Here is a 15551-nt window from a genome sequence, read left to right as displayed (position 1 = left end):
CATTACAACTTTCACATGCTAGGACTCTGAAATCACTAGTTAAGGTACCGTTTGAGGTCTCTGCCAGTTCTAAGATTTTATGACTGAGAACCCCAAGACCTGGGCTCTTGCTCTGCTTTTAGTAATTCTTTGTGACTTTGAGCAACACTTTAAAAATTTGGGTCCTTATCTGTAATAGAACTATGGGAAATAGTACTTGACATGCTGTACGTTTACATTTATGATCTCAGATGGTGATATCAGCTCCCCTTTTAGCACTCATGTTAGTGCATGCAGTAAGTGCCAAAGGAGTTTGTTTCGTTTTGTTGTTTTTGATGGGGACTTTATTTTGTGAGCTAAAGTGGACAAGAAACTAGAGGGGGGAAAACTTGAGCTTGAGCCATGGGTGGGATTTAGGGAGGACTTCCTGAGGTTGGAAGATGTATTGAGAAAGGAGAGAGCAGGCCCCAGAGCTGGATAGAGTACAGTTCAGGGAAACTGTGTGTTTATGCTGCAGGGGATGTGGAACGCTTCAAGGGCAGAAACTGTTTCGTTCCTGTCTATGCCAAGTACCTAGCACATCAGTAGGGCGGTATTAAATGAAATCTAATAATGATGAAGTAGGCAGAAGTGGGAAGAAAGTATTAGCAAATAAATCAGGATGTTGTTGAATATCAGAGTTAAGAGGTGCTGTGAGCTTCAATTAGAGGTTGGTAGTAGAGGCTGGTGGGCCAGTGTGTTTTAGAAAAAATTTATAACAAGAAGCCGTATAGCACTATGAGCCCTTCTGACATTTTCTTCATATGTTCATCGGAAACTTCTTGGTGAGTTTGCAAAGGTGCATATGACATACATTACCCTTTACCTTCCTATCTATGCTTCATTTTTTACCCTTAAAGGCCAACTAAATGACCCTAAAGTGGAATCCATTTGGAAAATGTTGATTTGCCAATATACATGAAAACTGAATTTTAAAAAATTTTGAAGTTAAAAAACAAATAAAAATTGGCAACATTGTAAAAGTCTAAAAACATCTCTAAGAGACAAAACATTAATCTGAATGTCCAGTGGTTAAAAGCAAGGATCTGGAACCAGACTGCTGAGTGTGAATCCTAGTTCTGCCTCTTCCTAGCTGTACAACTATACACTGGGCAAATTGTTTATCTTTTCTGTGCCTCAGTTTCTTCATCTATAAAAGAGGGATAACAATACTTACAGGCTGTTGAAAAGATGAATATAAACATCTTAAGAGCTAAGAACAGTGCTTGGTACACATAAGTACTACAGAAGCATTTGCTAATATGTTATCCTTAATAAAGTGGATTTTTTTTTCAAATCAGTAAGATAAAGTGAACACTCCTATTAAAATATGGTCTGTTTAAAAGGATGTGAACTGACAATTAACAAAAGAAAATGGCAAATACATGTGAAAAGATGCTCATCCTCACTAGTAATCAAATAAAGACAAATCTTTAAAAAACAATGAAAGCGTTCTCATCTCTTAGTTGATCAGTGGCATTGTAGAAGGAAACACTGGAGGCATTAGTATAAATTTCTGCAATTCTACGGGCCAATTTGGCAGCAAGAATCGGAATCTTTAAAAGTGTTCTTTAATCCAGCATTTAGCCACTGCTAGGAATTTATGCCTAGAAAATAACAGGACATACATACAAAGATCCTCCACAGGCATCATCTTGTTTATAGTAGCCTCAAATCACAACCATCTACCAGTACACCAGAGGGAGTGCATAAATTATGGTCCAAACATGCCATGAGAAGGTATGATCATGGCCAGGCATAGTGGCTCACGCCTGTAATCCCAGCACTTTGGGAGGCCGAGGAGGGGGGAATCACTTGAGGTCAGGAGTTTGAGACCAGCCTAGCCAACATGGTGAAATCCCATCTCTACTAAGAATACAAAAATTAGCCGGGCGTGGTGGCATGTGCCTATAATTCAGCTACTCAGGAGGCTGAGGTGAGAGGATCACTTGAACCCAGGAGGCAGAAGCTGCAGTGAGCCGAGATCATGCCATGGCAGGCCAGCCTGGGTGACAGAGTGAGACTCCATCTCAATTAAAAAGAATTTCAGCTTAAAATGTTCTTAGTTATTCAACAGAACCAAGATACTGATGGTTGACAAATATCTACAAGTCAAATCAAAGCATTTGTAAACAACAGGGGAAACAAAATTCATTGAGCGGGAACTTTGTCTTGCTCTCTCTTGTGCATCCAGTCACCATCACAGGGCCTAGCACCCGACAGGCATCCAAGAGATACAGACAAATAAGGCTGAGGCAGGAGAATTACTTGAACCTGTGAGGCAGAGGTTGCAGTGAGCTGAGATTGTGCCACTGCACTCCAGCCTGGGCGACAGAACGAGACTCTGTCTCAAGGGGAAAAAAATTAAAAAAATAAAAAAAGTTCTGATTGTAATGTAGATCTATATTTATTGATATGGGAAGATTATCAGGATATGCTATTTTTTTTTCTTTCTTTTTTTTTTTTTTTGAGATGGAGTCTCACTCCATCTCCCAGACTGGAGTGCAGTGGTGTGATCTCCGCTCACTGCAAACTCCGCCTCCTGGGTTCAGGCCATTCTCCCGCCTTAGCCTCCTGAGCAGCTGGGACTACAGGCACCCGCCACCACACCCGGCTAATTTTTTTTTTTTTTTTGTATTTTTAGTAGAGATGGGGTTTCACCGTGTTAGCCAGGATGGTCTCGATTTCCTGACCTCGTAATCCGTCTGTCTCGGCCTCCCAGAGTGCTGGGATTACAGGCATGAGCCACCGTGCCCGGCCTTCTTGTTTTTTTTTGAGACAGAGTCTCGCTCTGTCGCCCAGGCTGGAGTGTAGTGGCGCACTCTTGGCTCACTGCAACATTTGCCTCCTGGGTTCAAGCAATTCCCTGCCTCAGCCTCCTGAGTAGCTGGAATTACAGGCTCCTGCCACCATGCCCAGCTAATTTTTGTATTTTTAGTAGAGACAGGGTTTCACCATCTTGGCTATGCTGGTCTTGAACTCCTGACCTCATGATCCACCCACCTCAGCCTCCCAAAGTGCTGGGATTACAGGCATGAGCCACTGTGCCCAGCCAGAATATATTATTAAGTGAGAACTAAGGTTACAAAAAATTCGTTTGCCTTAAACAGCAGTTAACTCTGGAATTACTCGTGGCCTATATATATATGGATTCCTGGCAGTATGTATTGCTTTCATAATTAGGAAAAAATATAAAAATAAAAGCCATGCCAGTAACTGATAGTTGTTCCCCAATATCCAATGTCTCCTTTTTCTATAGTAAACAGAAACCCCGTTTTTTGGTGAGAGTAGAATTAAATTACCCCCTGAGCGTGCCTGTGTGACTAAGTTCTGGCTGGTGAGCTGTGAGCAGGATGGAAGGGGGTTCTGGGTTTCCTCTCTCTCCCGCTTTCTGATTTCTAGCTACCTGGGTGTAATTGGGGTGTGGTGGAGAGCCGCTGTCCCCACCAGTTGCACGCAGCAGTGAAGAGCTAACCTGAGTCCCCTGGTAGCATCACAGGGCACTTTCTACACAAGCTTAGACTTTAAGTGAGGAAGACATGACTTCTATCTCATATAAGCCCCTGAAATTTGGGTATACTTTTGCTGGAAGCTGGCCCAATGTGGCAGACATGCATGTGGGCATTTTGTGGAGAGAACATGCAGCCTTTGGAATAGAACAAACATGAGTGAATGTCCAGCAACTCTGTTTCCTAGGAACACCTTTGGATAGAGACTTCATATTTCAGCTAGATCATACCTAGGAAAGTGATTTGGGACTGCTGAGTGATAAACAGAGCCTGGTTGTCATTAATGATCATTATTTGGCAACGGATAGGAAGAGCATGCATTTTGCAGTTTGGGATCAAACAGAACAACCTGCTTGCAGTGCAAAGCAGCCCATGGTGTTCCTTGGGTTCCAGTCCGAGCATGCTCCTGTGTCCAGCCCGGGCCTACCTCTCCATTCGCCACTCCTGCCACTGCTCAGGTCACCTGGCATGCTTGTCCCATCTTCATCTGGCTGCTCCTTGTCACCCAGATGGCACTTGAACCTCCCCTATTTAGAGAGGACTTTGCTGGCCACCCAGTGTAAATCTCCACCTTAAATCAGATTTCACCACTCCGTTTTTGTAACATAACATTTTGGCACTCTGGCTCCATCTTGCTTGTTTTATTGATGTTCTACCCCCATTAGGGCAAGGAACTTGTCTGGCATGTTTTCACTACTGTATCTTACATTCTAGAACAGGGCCTGGCAAACACAGTAGGTACCCAATAAATCTCTCTTGAAGTGTACAATTAGTGAAGAGATGGCCAGGCGCGGTGGCTCATGCTTGCAATCCTAGCACTTTGGGAGGCCGAGGCAGGCAGATTGCCTGAGCTCAGGAGTTTGAGACCAGCCTGGGCAACATGGTGCAACGTGGTAAAACCTCGTCTTTACTAAAAAAAAAAAAATTAGCCAGCCATGGTGGCACATGCCTGTAGTCCCAGCTACTCGGGAGGCTGAGGCACAAGAATCACTTGAGCACAGGAGGCAGAGAGTTCCAGTGAACCTGGTGAGCTGAGATCACACCACTGCACTCTAGCCTGGGCAACAGAGGGAGACCCCACCTCAAAAACAAAACAAAACGAAAAACCTCAAAAAAAAAAAAAAGTGGAGGCGGAGCTTGAAGGATACAAATAAAAGGAGTGGCCACAAGGGGAGTCTCGCTCATGAGAGTCAGGACTCACAGAAAGTATGAATAAGTTGAGAGAGAAGCAACTGGCTGGGCCCAGGAAGATAACTGGGCAGAGATGCTGAGTAGTGAGTAGACCAGCAAAGTCCTGCAACTGAGGTTCCTAGAGTAGCCAAACCCCAAAGCACAGCCAGAGACCCCTTGTCCCCAAGGCCTGTGTCCCAGAGGCCTTGCCGTCTCATGGTTACAACTCTACCTGTCTATCTGTCTCCATGCAGCCTTAGGACAGAACCCTCCCTCTACCTTTCTTAAAATGGACAAACAAGTCTGTTTTCCTTGTAACCGAAACAACTAAGGGAAAGCAAACACATCCTCCTGGAAATTGTGACCTTCACCCTCCCTAAGCCCTTCCCCTGGGAGAGATGTAGTGCTCTGCCTTCATGTAGCTGCTCCCTTCCGGCCCGACACTCATCACATGGTGTTGCAAAGATGAGTTTGCCTCTTGGTCTCCCGACTGTTCACAGGTTGGACTTCCTGCTCTTATTCCTGAGTGTGACAGTTTTATGTGTCCTCTTGACTGAGCCTCAGGGTGCCCAGATATGTGGCCAAGCATTATTTCCAGGTGTGTCTTTGAGGGTGTCTGGAAGACAGCAGCATTTGAATTGGCGGACTGAGGAAGGCAAGTGGCCCTCCCCAGTGTAGGTGGGCGGCATTCAATCCATTGAAAGCCCAAATGGAACAAAAAGGTGGAGGAGGGTTGAATTTGCTCTGCCTGTTTGAGCTGGAATATTGATCTTCTCCTGCTCTCAGTGCTCCTGGCTCTCAGGCCTTCAGACTCAGACTGGAATCTACACCATCACCTCTCAAGCCCTCAGGTCTTTGAACTGTACCACCAGCTAGCTCTCCTGGGTCACCAGCTTGTGGATGGCAGATTGTGGGATTTCTCAACTTCCATAAATCACACAAGCCAATTCCTCATAATAAATCTCTTTATATCTGGATATATCTCCTCTTGGCTGTTTCTCTGGTGAACCCTGCCTAATACACTGGGTCTTCTGCAACAGTCAGCCCAGGTCTGTCTTGGCACAGAGCATCATGGATTTTTTGACCACGAGGGTGATGTCTGGATAGTGCCTTCCAAAACCTCACCTAGGAGCCTCCCATTTTCTCTGTGCTCAGAAAAGCTGCCTCTTGAAGAATTACAGCAGAAAGAGAGAAAACCCACAGCTGGGGGCCCAGGCATAGTGAGTCTCCCCAGGGAGCATTCCCGGGTGGACTGGACATTCATTATATTTTCTACCTACAACCAGGGGTTTGCAAACTGGTGATGGCCTGGGGGTCACATCTGGTTCACAGAAGTTCTTTCTTACACCCACGCAATGTTTTAAAGCTATTTTTAACTAGCTGACAGCATGCAAAAGAATCAAGACATTTAAAAGGAAAAAAAAATCTAGATTTCTTGCTTTTCTAAAAAAAATTGGCATCTCTGGCTACACTCAGCCTACATTCCAACATGACAATATTTTCTTTATGTGCAGCATGGGCTCTGCTATTTGTCACAGTCCCCATTGAGCCTGCTTCATTCTTACTACGAGCCTGGCCTCTGAAGTCATCTAAATTTGTGTCCTCTGGCCTGGAAGCACGGCCTCTTCTTTTGAAATACAGCTCCTGCCCCACTTTAGTTAGTGGGGTTTTGGTCTCAGCTGTTAATCACAGTACCTTAAAAACGGAGGTGAGTGGGTAACACACACTGGTAAGTCCTATAAGGGGACAGTACCTCAGTAAGGCCAGTGTCCCCTCCTGGAAATGTAGTAAACATGAACTAGGAGAAGGAAGTCCTCTTAGCCTCAGATCTCAAGCTGTAATGACATGTGAGAAGAAGTCAGCCCACAGCAGAAAAAGCAAAGCAAGAGTAAAGAAACAGAGACAAGGCCGGGCATGGTGGCTCACGCCTGTAATTCCAGCATTTTAGAGGCCGAGGCCAGCAGATCACAAGGTCAGGAGTTCGAGACCAGCCTGGCCAATACGGCGAAACTCCATCTCTACTAAAAATACAAAAATTAGCTGATTGTGGTGACACACGCCTGTAGTCCCAGCTACTCGGCAGGCTGAGGCAGGAGAATGAATCACTTGAACCCAGGAGGCGGAGGTTGCAGTGAGTTGAGATCACGCCACTGCACTCCAGCCTGGGTGACAGAGCAAGACTCTGTCTCAGAAAGGAAAAGAGACAAAAAGCAGAGAAAGAGGTCATGATAGCAGCTGAGTCCCCACATCCAGGCATCCTCAAGGCCACTCCCCCGCTTCCCCACTGAGCATCAGAAGCTGTACATTTCCCTCTTTTCTCCCCGGAGCTGGATGGAATTTCTGTCACTTGCAACCAGAGATGCTACTAATGAAGTGGTTAGGAGGAGGACTGGCTTGAGAGTGACATCTGCAATCCGCATTTCTACCATGCTATTTGCGATTTTGGACAAACTGCTGATCTTCTTTCACCTCAGTTCATCTGTCTGTTCGGTGGGCACGGGGCACGAGGCAAATGCTTGCCTCCGCAGGTGGAATGGAGTTCTCATAATGTAACGTACATAAAGCATTCAACTCGGTGCTTGTGCATAAATAGGTATGCACAAAGTATTTCATCAACACTGAATTTTAAGATAAATGTTTAATAAAAACTAGTGGACTGGAAAGAGGAGTGAGTGAACTCCTGGAGAATTGTAATAGTGGTTTCTTTTTAAAGATAGGATGTCACTCTATCACTCAGGCTGGAGTGCAGTGGCACGATCATAGCTCACTGCAGCTTCGAACTCCTAGGCTAAAGCGATCCTCTCACCTCAACATTCCAAGTAGCTGGAACTACAGGTGGGGGACACCATGTTTGACCATTTAAAAAAAGAATTTTTTTTTTTTTTTGGTAGAGACAAGGTCTCCCTATGTTGCCCAGACTGATCTCAAACTCCTGGCCTCAAGTGATCCTCCTGCGTTGGCCTCCCAAAGTGCTGAGATTATACAGGTGTGAGCCACCGCCCCAGGCCAGCAGTGTTCTTTAAGGTGATATTTCCAAATCAGTACTGCTTTCAGAAACTTGGGAATATCCCACAAGAAACTAGGCCTCACCCAGATGGACTTGGATTTGTTTTACGGCTCACTGTTTAACTAAATGTGTGATCCTAAATCAGTTATTTACATTTTTTGACCCTGAGTGTCTACCTATAAGGTGGAGATAATAATTCTTAGCTCTTTTAGTTATTTTGAGAATTAAATTAACGCGTTAATACGAAGGGTGCATAGTAGTCTATGGTAAGCATTGAATAAACTGCAGTTAGGACTGTTGTGATGGAAAAAGAACAAAATCCATGGACAAGGGCTAACCAAAGGCTTCATTTCTGTGGAGTCATTGCCATTGTAATGTCTAGTATTTGAAGCTCAATTGAGCTGAAATTGCATAGTAAGTCATCAGAGCACAATGCTGTTCTGTTCAGTTGTGCCAAGAACTCACCTCCTGCACCACCTCCAGCCCAGCCAAGCCCAGCATCTCCCACTAGTTAAAGTCCTCCTATGTTAGCTTTCAGCAACAAGCTTTTAAAGCAGGTTTCCATTAAAAATGAAAAAAACAAAAACAAAACAAAACAAAAAAAACTCTGGATGATTAATTAGCAGCAGAATAACCCAAATCAAGAGAGAGATCACAATGTGGAAAGTTTTTTTTTTTTCTTTTTAAGAAGTGAAGTCTAGCAACTTTCAAATTACAGACAAAATGATGAAAGTTTTTGACATTTTGAGGCCAAAATACGACTTTACAGTGTTGATTCCCTAGACCTAAACCCACTTCCTTGTGTGGAGAACACACCAGTGGAGGAAGTGGAGGAGGAATAACATGGGTCCCCAGGAAGCTTTGCCTCTTTGTTCGGTTTTGGCAGCAAGCCCAACTCTGACTTGCATAAAATCTCCTGGAGCGTTTGTTCCAACAGTTCGCTCTGCACGGCCCCGCCCATCCTGCAGGCCTGGGGCAGCCTGGCGGCGGTGGCCAGCGCCTGGGCTAACTCAGGCAGGACCAAGCCAGCAGTATCTATTCCTTTAATGAGCTCTTGAAAATAGTGCTTGATAGACACGTTGTCCTTTTCAGGGACCTGGGGGACCATGCCGTCATGCATGAGCCTCTTCATCTCTATCCTGAGCTTTTTGTCCTTTCTTGCAGAAACTGTACCGCATTCCGGTGCTGCTGCAGGAGCCTCAGCATCTGGTGGCAGAGCTGGTGGGGGACTGTGAGGTTCCGGGCCACCCATTGCATCCTCTCCAACTCGGAGCCATGCTCCAGCTCCAGCTCCTGCTTCAAGGTAACCATGCAGCTGCAGCTGTGGATGCCGCTGATCAGGCAGTTTCCGATGGTTTCGATCATGGTCCTTCTGCTGGTGGCACTGGTGGGCAGGTCTGATGAGCCTCTCTGTGTCCTGCCAAGGGAGCACTAACACACACTTAGGCAAGCCCTGCAGGGAGGCCCTCCAGCCCACAGGCTCTGCTGTGCCCGGGCTTCCACCCTGAGTCAGGGAGGTCCCAAATCTGGCAGACACTGCTGGTTGCCAGACCACTACTCGTTTTTCACCTCTTTCCTACCCAAAGAACTCTGATTCTTTGGAGAAACCAATGTGGGCAGCTAAAAATACGACATTCATTTCCTGCTTCCCTTGACATTGGGAGTAACCAGGTGTGCAATGGAAGCAGAAGTAGAATCCAGTCAGGTGGGCTTCTGGGAAGCTGCTTAAAAGTGGGTAGGTGCCCCTGGGACCAGTCTTGATCCTTCCCTTTCTCCTTGCCGGGATCACGGACAGGATGCCTATATGCAACAGTCATCCTGTGACTACTTGCTGACAAGAGCACATACCAAATAGCTGAGAGAAAAGGGCTGGAGCATCACGGCTCCCAAGCCAGCCAGCCTTGACTTCCTACCTTGAGACATTTCATTAAAGTAAAAAAATAGAACCCCTAATTCTTTAAAGCCACTGCTCATGGACTTCTGCTACAGCCAAATGCAGACCATTGTTGAAAGAATAGCCACATGGAAGAAATCACCTGAATAATTTAGAGGGGAATACATGAAATCTAAGATACAACCATTCTAACATTTCTAGAAAAAGTCAAGATCTCATACTCTAGAACTGGTGGTCTTCAGTTCACCCCTGAAGCCCAGCACCAAGCTAGGCACAACGGCTCACACCTGTAATCCCAACACTTTGAGACCCAAGGCAGGTGGATTGCTTGAGCTCAGGGGTTTGAAGCCAGCCTGGGCAACATGGCACAACCCCATCTCTGCAAAATATGCAAAAATTAGCTGAGCATGGTGGTACATGCCTGCAGTCCCAGCTATTCTGGAGGCGGAGATGGGAGGATCCCTTGAGCCCAGGAGGTCAAGGCTGCAGTGAGCTGTGATTGTGCCACTGCACTCCAGCCTGGGTGACACAGCAGGACTCTCTCTCAAAAATAAGTAAAATAAATAAAATCCAGTACCAGTATCACCCGGTGATCAGGTCTTTCCAGATGGGGCAGCAAAAAGTTGAGGAAAGCACACCAATGGAGCCACACAGACCCAGGAGAATCTTGGTTCTTGCTAGCTGGGTAGACTTGGATCTCAGTTTTCTGCCTTCTAAGAAAGGGATCCTGGCCAGGCACAGTGGCTTATGCCTGTAATCCCAGCACTTTGGGAGGCTGAGGCGGGCGGATCACCTGAGGTCAGGAGTTTGAGACCAGCCTGGCCAACATGGTGAAACCCCGTCTCTACTAAAAATACAAAAATTAGCTGGGTGTGGTGGCAGGCACCTATAATCCCAGCTACTGGGGAGGCTGAGGCAGGAGAATTGTTTGAACCTGAAAGGCGGAGGTTGCAGTGAGCCAAGATGGTGTCATTGCATTCCAGCCTGGGTGACAGGGCGAGACTCCATCTCAAAAAAAAGAGGAAAAAACAAAAAACAAACAAACAAACAAAAACTCAGGAGTTGGGGGTAAAATGGTGGAGTGTAACTGTTATATGACTGTCTAGGAACACTCGACCAGGACAGGAAGAACGCCTCAAGTGAGCATGCTCACAACTCCAGTAAACGCACTGCGCATGCAGCTCCTCTTAAGTGCTGGCGGGCCACTGCACATGGGGACAGCCCACCCCACTGGAAGAATCAAGGGAGAAGGGACGCAACTGCCCGGAAGCATGCCAATGTAGAAAACCCCAAGTCAAAGGTCAAACAATGCACTCTGAAGTTGCCCGCTGGCCCTCTTCCAAATGTACTTTCTTTCTTTCTTTCTTTCTTTTTTTTTTTTTTTTTGAGAAGAGACGAATGGTTTATTTGGTAACAAGGATTAAAAAGAAATGTTTAATTCCTTGTCTCTCTTCTGATGACTGAACTGAACCGCGGTAGTCAAATGGAAAGCGACACACAAGAATTCCCTTGCAGACCTTGATCTTTTGCAGAAATGCAAAGACGCCTGAGTTATACAACTTGCAATTATTATTTTCTAGACAGAAGTGCCAACTGTTGTGCTTTCCAGCATATCAGTGGTTGCTACATTCTCCTTCTTGTCTTCGGGTTCATGGCAGGAAACAGAAGTACTTCCTTGATGTTGTTGGAGCCCGTGAGAAACATGGCGACTTGGTCAATGCCCATGTCCCAGCCAGCTGTGGGGGGCAGCCCGTATTCCAGGGCAGTACAGAAGTTTTCATCTATGAACATGTTGATTCTCCAGAAGGATGGGGTGAAGTCAATATCATAGACTTGGCCCTCTGGGCCACCTGGGGGTAGGTGGCCTTGTAACTGCCTGTAATATGCTTCACCATCCCTGAAACCATCTTCTCTATGACTTCCATGAGATCGTGATAGTCTGCATAGGCCACGTAGAACTCACAGGTGGTGAACTCAGGATTGTGTGTCAAATCAATCAATCCCCTCATTCCGGAACTGGCATCCAATTTCATAAACCTGGTCGATGCCACCAACCACAAGCATGGTAGAGTTCTGGAGCAATTCTCATATATAAATTCATGTCCACTTTGTTGTGATAAGTGATGAAAGGCTGGGCCACAACTCCCTCTGGGATGATGTTCATCATGGGAGTTTCAATCTCTAGGAATCCCAGCTCATTCAAGAAACTTCTTTTTTTTTTTTTTTTTTTTTTTTTTTTGAGACGGAGTCTGGCTCTGTTGCCCAGGCTGGAGTGCAGTGGCCGGATCTCAGCTCACTGCAAGCCCCGCCTCCTGGGTTCACACCATTCTCCTGCCTCAGCCTCCCGAGTAGCTGGGAGTACAGATGCCCGCCACCTCACCCGGCTAATTTTTTTTGTATTTTAGTAGAGACGGGGTTTCACCATGTTAGCCAGGATGGTCTCGATCTCCTGACCTTGTGATCCGCCCATCTCGGCCTCCCAAAGTGCTAGGATTACAGGCTTGAGCCACCGCGCCCGGCCAAGAAACTTCTTATATATGTGATGCTCTTAGAGTAGATGATAAATTTCTGCCTCACAAAATATTCAGGATCAAGTCCACATATCTCTGGTGATACTCACTGAGGCCAAAGTGAAGATGTGGTAACATCTGCAAACAGGGAGACAGCAGTGTGATCTCATGCGGAATGATGCTCAGCTCACCTTTCTTGGTTTTCCCAGGACTCCCTGAACTCCAGGTATGTCTCCCTGACACAGTTTGTTATTAATATGAATAAATTCTTCTTCTGATTTATAATTTCTGGAATTGGCCATGACTTGCAATTTCACCCCCTCTCATAGAAGATGAGCTTTCCTCCAGAAGCTCTTTTGGTGTGGATCCTACCTGCCACCTTTAAGGTGATGTCAGTCAGGTGATCCCCAGGCTGTAGGTGACTATATTCTGGGATGAAGTCAGTGAGATGTCTACATGGAACTTGTGTGGGGATGGATCTTCCCCATTGACCTTCCGTTGATGAATTGCTTGACGGTGGATTTTGTTGTATTGATTTGGGTCCAGGCTCTCTTCCTCAGGACCCACACCATTGTCAGTGGTGTGCTTGGTGGCAGCAGTGGTGGCTTGGCTTAGCTGTTTCTCACTGAGCTCTTTCCGCTTGGCTTCCTTCTCTGCTACTTTCTTATTGGCTTTCAGGCGTCTCTTCAGCTCACTTCTTTGATCAGAAAATGGCTTGTCCTTGTGAGGCGCTGTGAAAGGAGCAAGTTGACCCAGTCGCAGTTCCCTGCGACCCAACTCTACCCAGGAGGTTTTGTGCAGGGACCCCCTAACAAGCCTTACAGCAGCTTGTGTCAACATGGCAGAACAGCCTGGAACTAATGGTCACCACCACCACTGCACTCCAGCCGGGGCAACAGAGACTTTGTTGCTCAGTTTTGGCTCGCTACCATCCACTTTCACCTCGGCTCCCTGCACTGCTGCCGTCTTCCCAGAGGGCCCGACCCAGAAGTGATGAGGATAGTACGTTAATTTCCAGGTCCAAATATACTTTATTTCTTTCAGTCCTGCTCTAAAGCTTTTTAATAAACTGTCACTCCGGCTCTAAAACTTGCCTCAGTCTCTCCCTCTACCTTATCCCCCTCCGTCAAATTCTGTTTGCTGAGGAGGCAAGAATTCAGGTCGCTGCAGACCCACTCGGATTTGCTGCCGGTAACAGATGCAATTCATAAGGAGGGGTGCTGCAGTGATAGCCCCAGTCATTCTGATCCCTGGGGAGCCATGGTACCTGGAGTCCAGCAGGTTAGGAGGAGGAATTTTGGGGTGGGTAGCAAGGAATTGAGAATTCTCTTTTGTGCATGTTATGGTTGAGATGCTTGAGGGCATCCCGTCAAGATTTCTCTCTCTCTCTCTCTCTTCTTTCTTTTCTTCTCTTCCTTTCCTTTCCTCTCCTCTCCTCTCCTCTCCTCTCCTCTCCTCTCCTTTCCTTCTCTTTCCTTTCTTTTCCTTTCCTTTCTTTTCTCTGTCTCACTTTGTCACCCAGGCTAGAGTGCAGGTGCCATCACAGCTTACTGCAGCCTCGACCTTTCTAGATCAAGTGATCCTCCCACCTCAGCATCCTGAGTAGCTGGGACTACAGGCTCACACCACTAAGACTGGATAATTTTTGTGTTTTTTGTAGTGATGGGGTTTTGCCATGTTGCCCAGGCTGGTCTGGAACTCTTAGGCCCAAGCGATCTGCCTGCATCTACCTGCCAAAGGGCTGAGATTACAGGCATGAGCCACCATGCCCGGCCCCTATGGGGACTTCAAGGAGGCAGTTGTGTGGGACTGGGATCAAGACAGGGATCTGAGTTGGAGATCTAGCTGTGGGAGTCATCAGCACAGATGATTTTTAAAGGAAGGGACTTGAGATGAGATTATTTTTGGAGAGAATGTAGACACAGGCCTGAGGGCTGAGCAGTGGGGCACACCAAGATTTGTAGATGTGATACAGGAAGATGAACATTAAGAAGTGGCCAAGTGAGCTGTAGAAGTTGGGAAAGACAGGAAGGGTAGATCTCCTGGAGGTTGTGGCCATTTTACTTCCCTCGAGTCCAGAAAATAGTTACTAAACACAGACTACTCTATGCAGAGTAACTGGAAGTGAGTGTTTCCTGAGATGTTGGCACATGGGGTCAAGAAAGGAAAGAAGTTAATAAAGAGAAGACTCTTGATTTATTTGTATCCTTCAGCCAGTTGGGTCCTTTAAGATTTAAAACATTTCTTTTGAATTTTTAACACTAGTTTGGTTGTACTTCAGCTTCCAAGAAAACTTACAGTTCTGTTCTATATAGGAATATTAAAATGCTACAAGTTGTGGATTATTTTATACTTGTAAAAGGGTCTATTTTCTGATAAGTGAAATGATCTATTTTCTGATAAATATTTTAGGGCTTTCTATTGAGAACAGAGCCACAAATATGAAAAAGATTTAACATGGATTCCACCTTATTCGTTAGCTTGAATGAGTCATTCAAATTTCTGTTTTTATGATAAGGAATAAATGGTACAGTACACTTGTTTTCGAACAGGACAACTCCCATGGAGAAGTTCACACAAGAACAAGCTTGTTTATCTCCCCCATCCCTGCTTCTCATTTAAAATACACTTGGATTCCCAGCACATAGAATTATGGTTTTCCTCAGTACCCCTCAGTGAGCCATTAAGCTGGATCGTTAGGGTCCAGAACAGAGCCCTCCAATTCAGAGTGTACCATTGCAGGGGCATTTCTCAAAAGTATTAATTTAGCTCTTCACCGCCACTGAATTTCAGCTTAAAATGGGGCCGGGTGGGGTGGCTCACGCCTGTAATGCCAGCACTTTGGGAGGCTGAGGTGGGCAGATCACTTGAGGTCAGGAGTTCAAGACCAGCCTGACCAACACAGTGAAACCCCGTCTCTACTAAAAATACAAAAATTAGCTGGATGTGGTGGTGTGCGACTGTAATCCCAGCTCCTTGGCAGGTCGAGGCGAGAGGACTGCTTGAACCCAGGAGGCGGAGGTTGCAGTGAGCCGACATCGTGCCACAGCACTCCAGCCTGGGTGACAGAGCGAGACTCCATCTCAACTAAAAAAAAAAAAGAAAGAAAAAAGAATTTCAGTTTAAAGTGTTCTTACTCCTTCAGTAGAACCAAGATACTAATGGTTGACAAATTTATCTAAAGGTCAAATCAAAGCATTTGTAAACAACTGGGGAAATAAAATTCACTGAGCTGGAACTTTGTCTTGCTTTCTCTTGTACACCCAGTCACCATCACAGGGCCTAGCACCTGACAGACATCCAAGAGATGCAGACAAATAAATAAATGAATGAGGAAAGTATGCATTTTGTTTTCTGATAATGCCATATGCATACTAGAGTTCAGTAAGCTCAGTTTTTCAATATCCTTTAAATCTTTAAAATAGCTTTATTGTCGGGTACAG

General features: G+C 45.9%; 1 pseudogene; it reads right to left on the bottom strand.

The window, feature by feature from the left end:
• Positions 1-11221: 11221 nt before the first annotated feature.
• On the bottom strand, positions 11222-12948 carry LOC112607770 (annotated as a pseudogene).
• Positions 12949-15551: the final 2603 nt, after the last annotated feature.

The sequence above is a fragment of the Theropithecus gelada genome, chromosome 15, assembly GCF_003255815.1.
Source record: "Theropithecus gelada isolate Dixy chromosome 15, Tgel_1.0, whole genome shotgun sequence".
Classification (NCBI taxonomy): Eukaryota; Metazoa; Chordata; class Mammalia; order Primates; family Cercopithecidae; genus Theropithecus; species Theropithecus gelada.
Note: the sequence above shows the minus strand (reverse complement) of the source record. Positions and strands in the feature narration are given on the sequence as shown.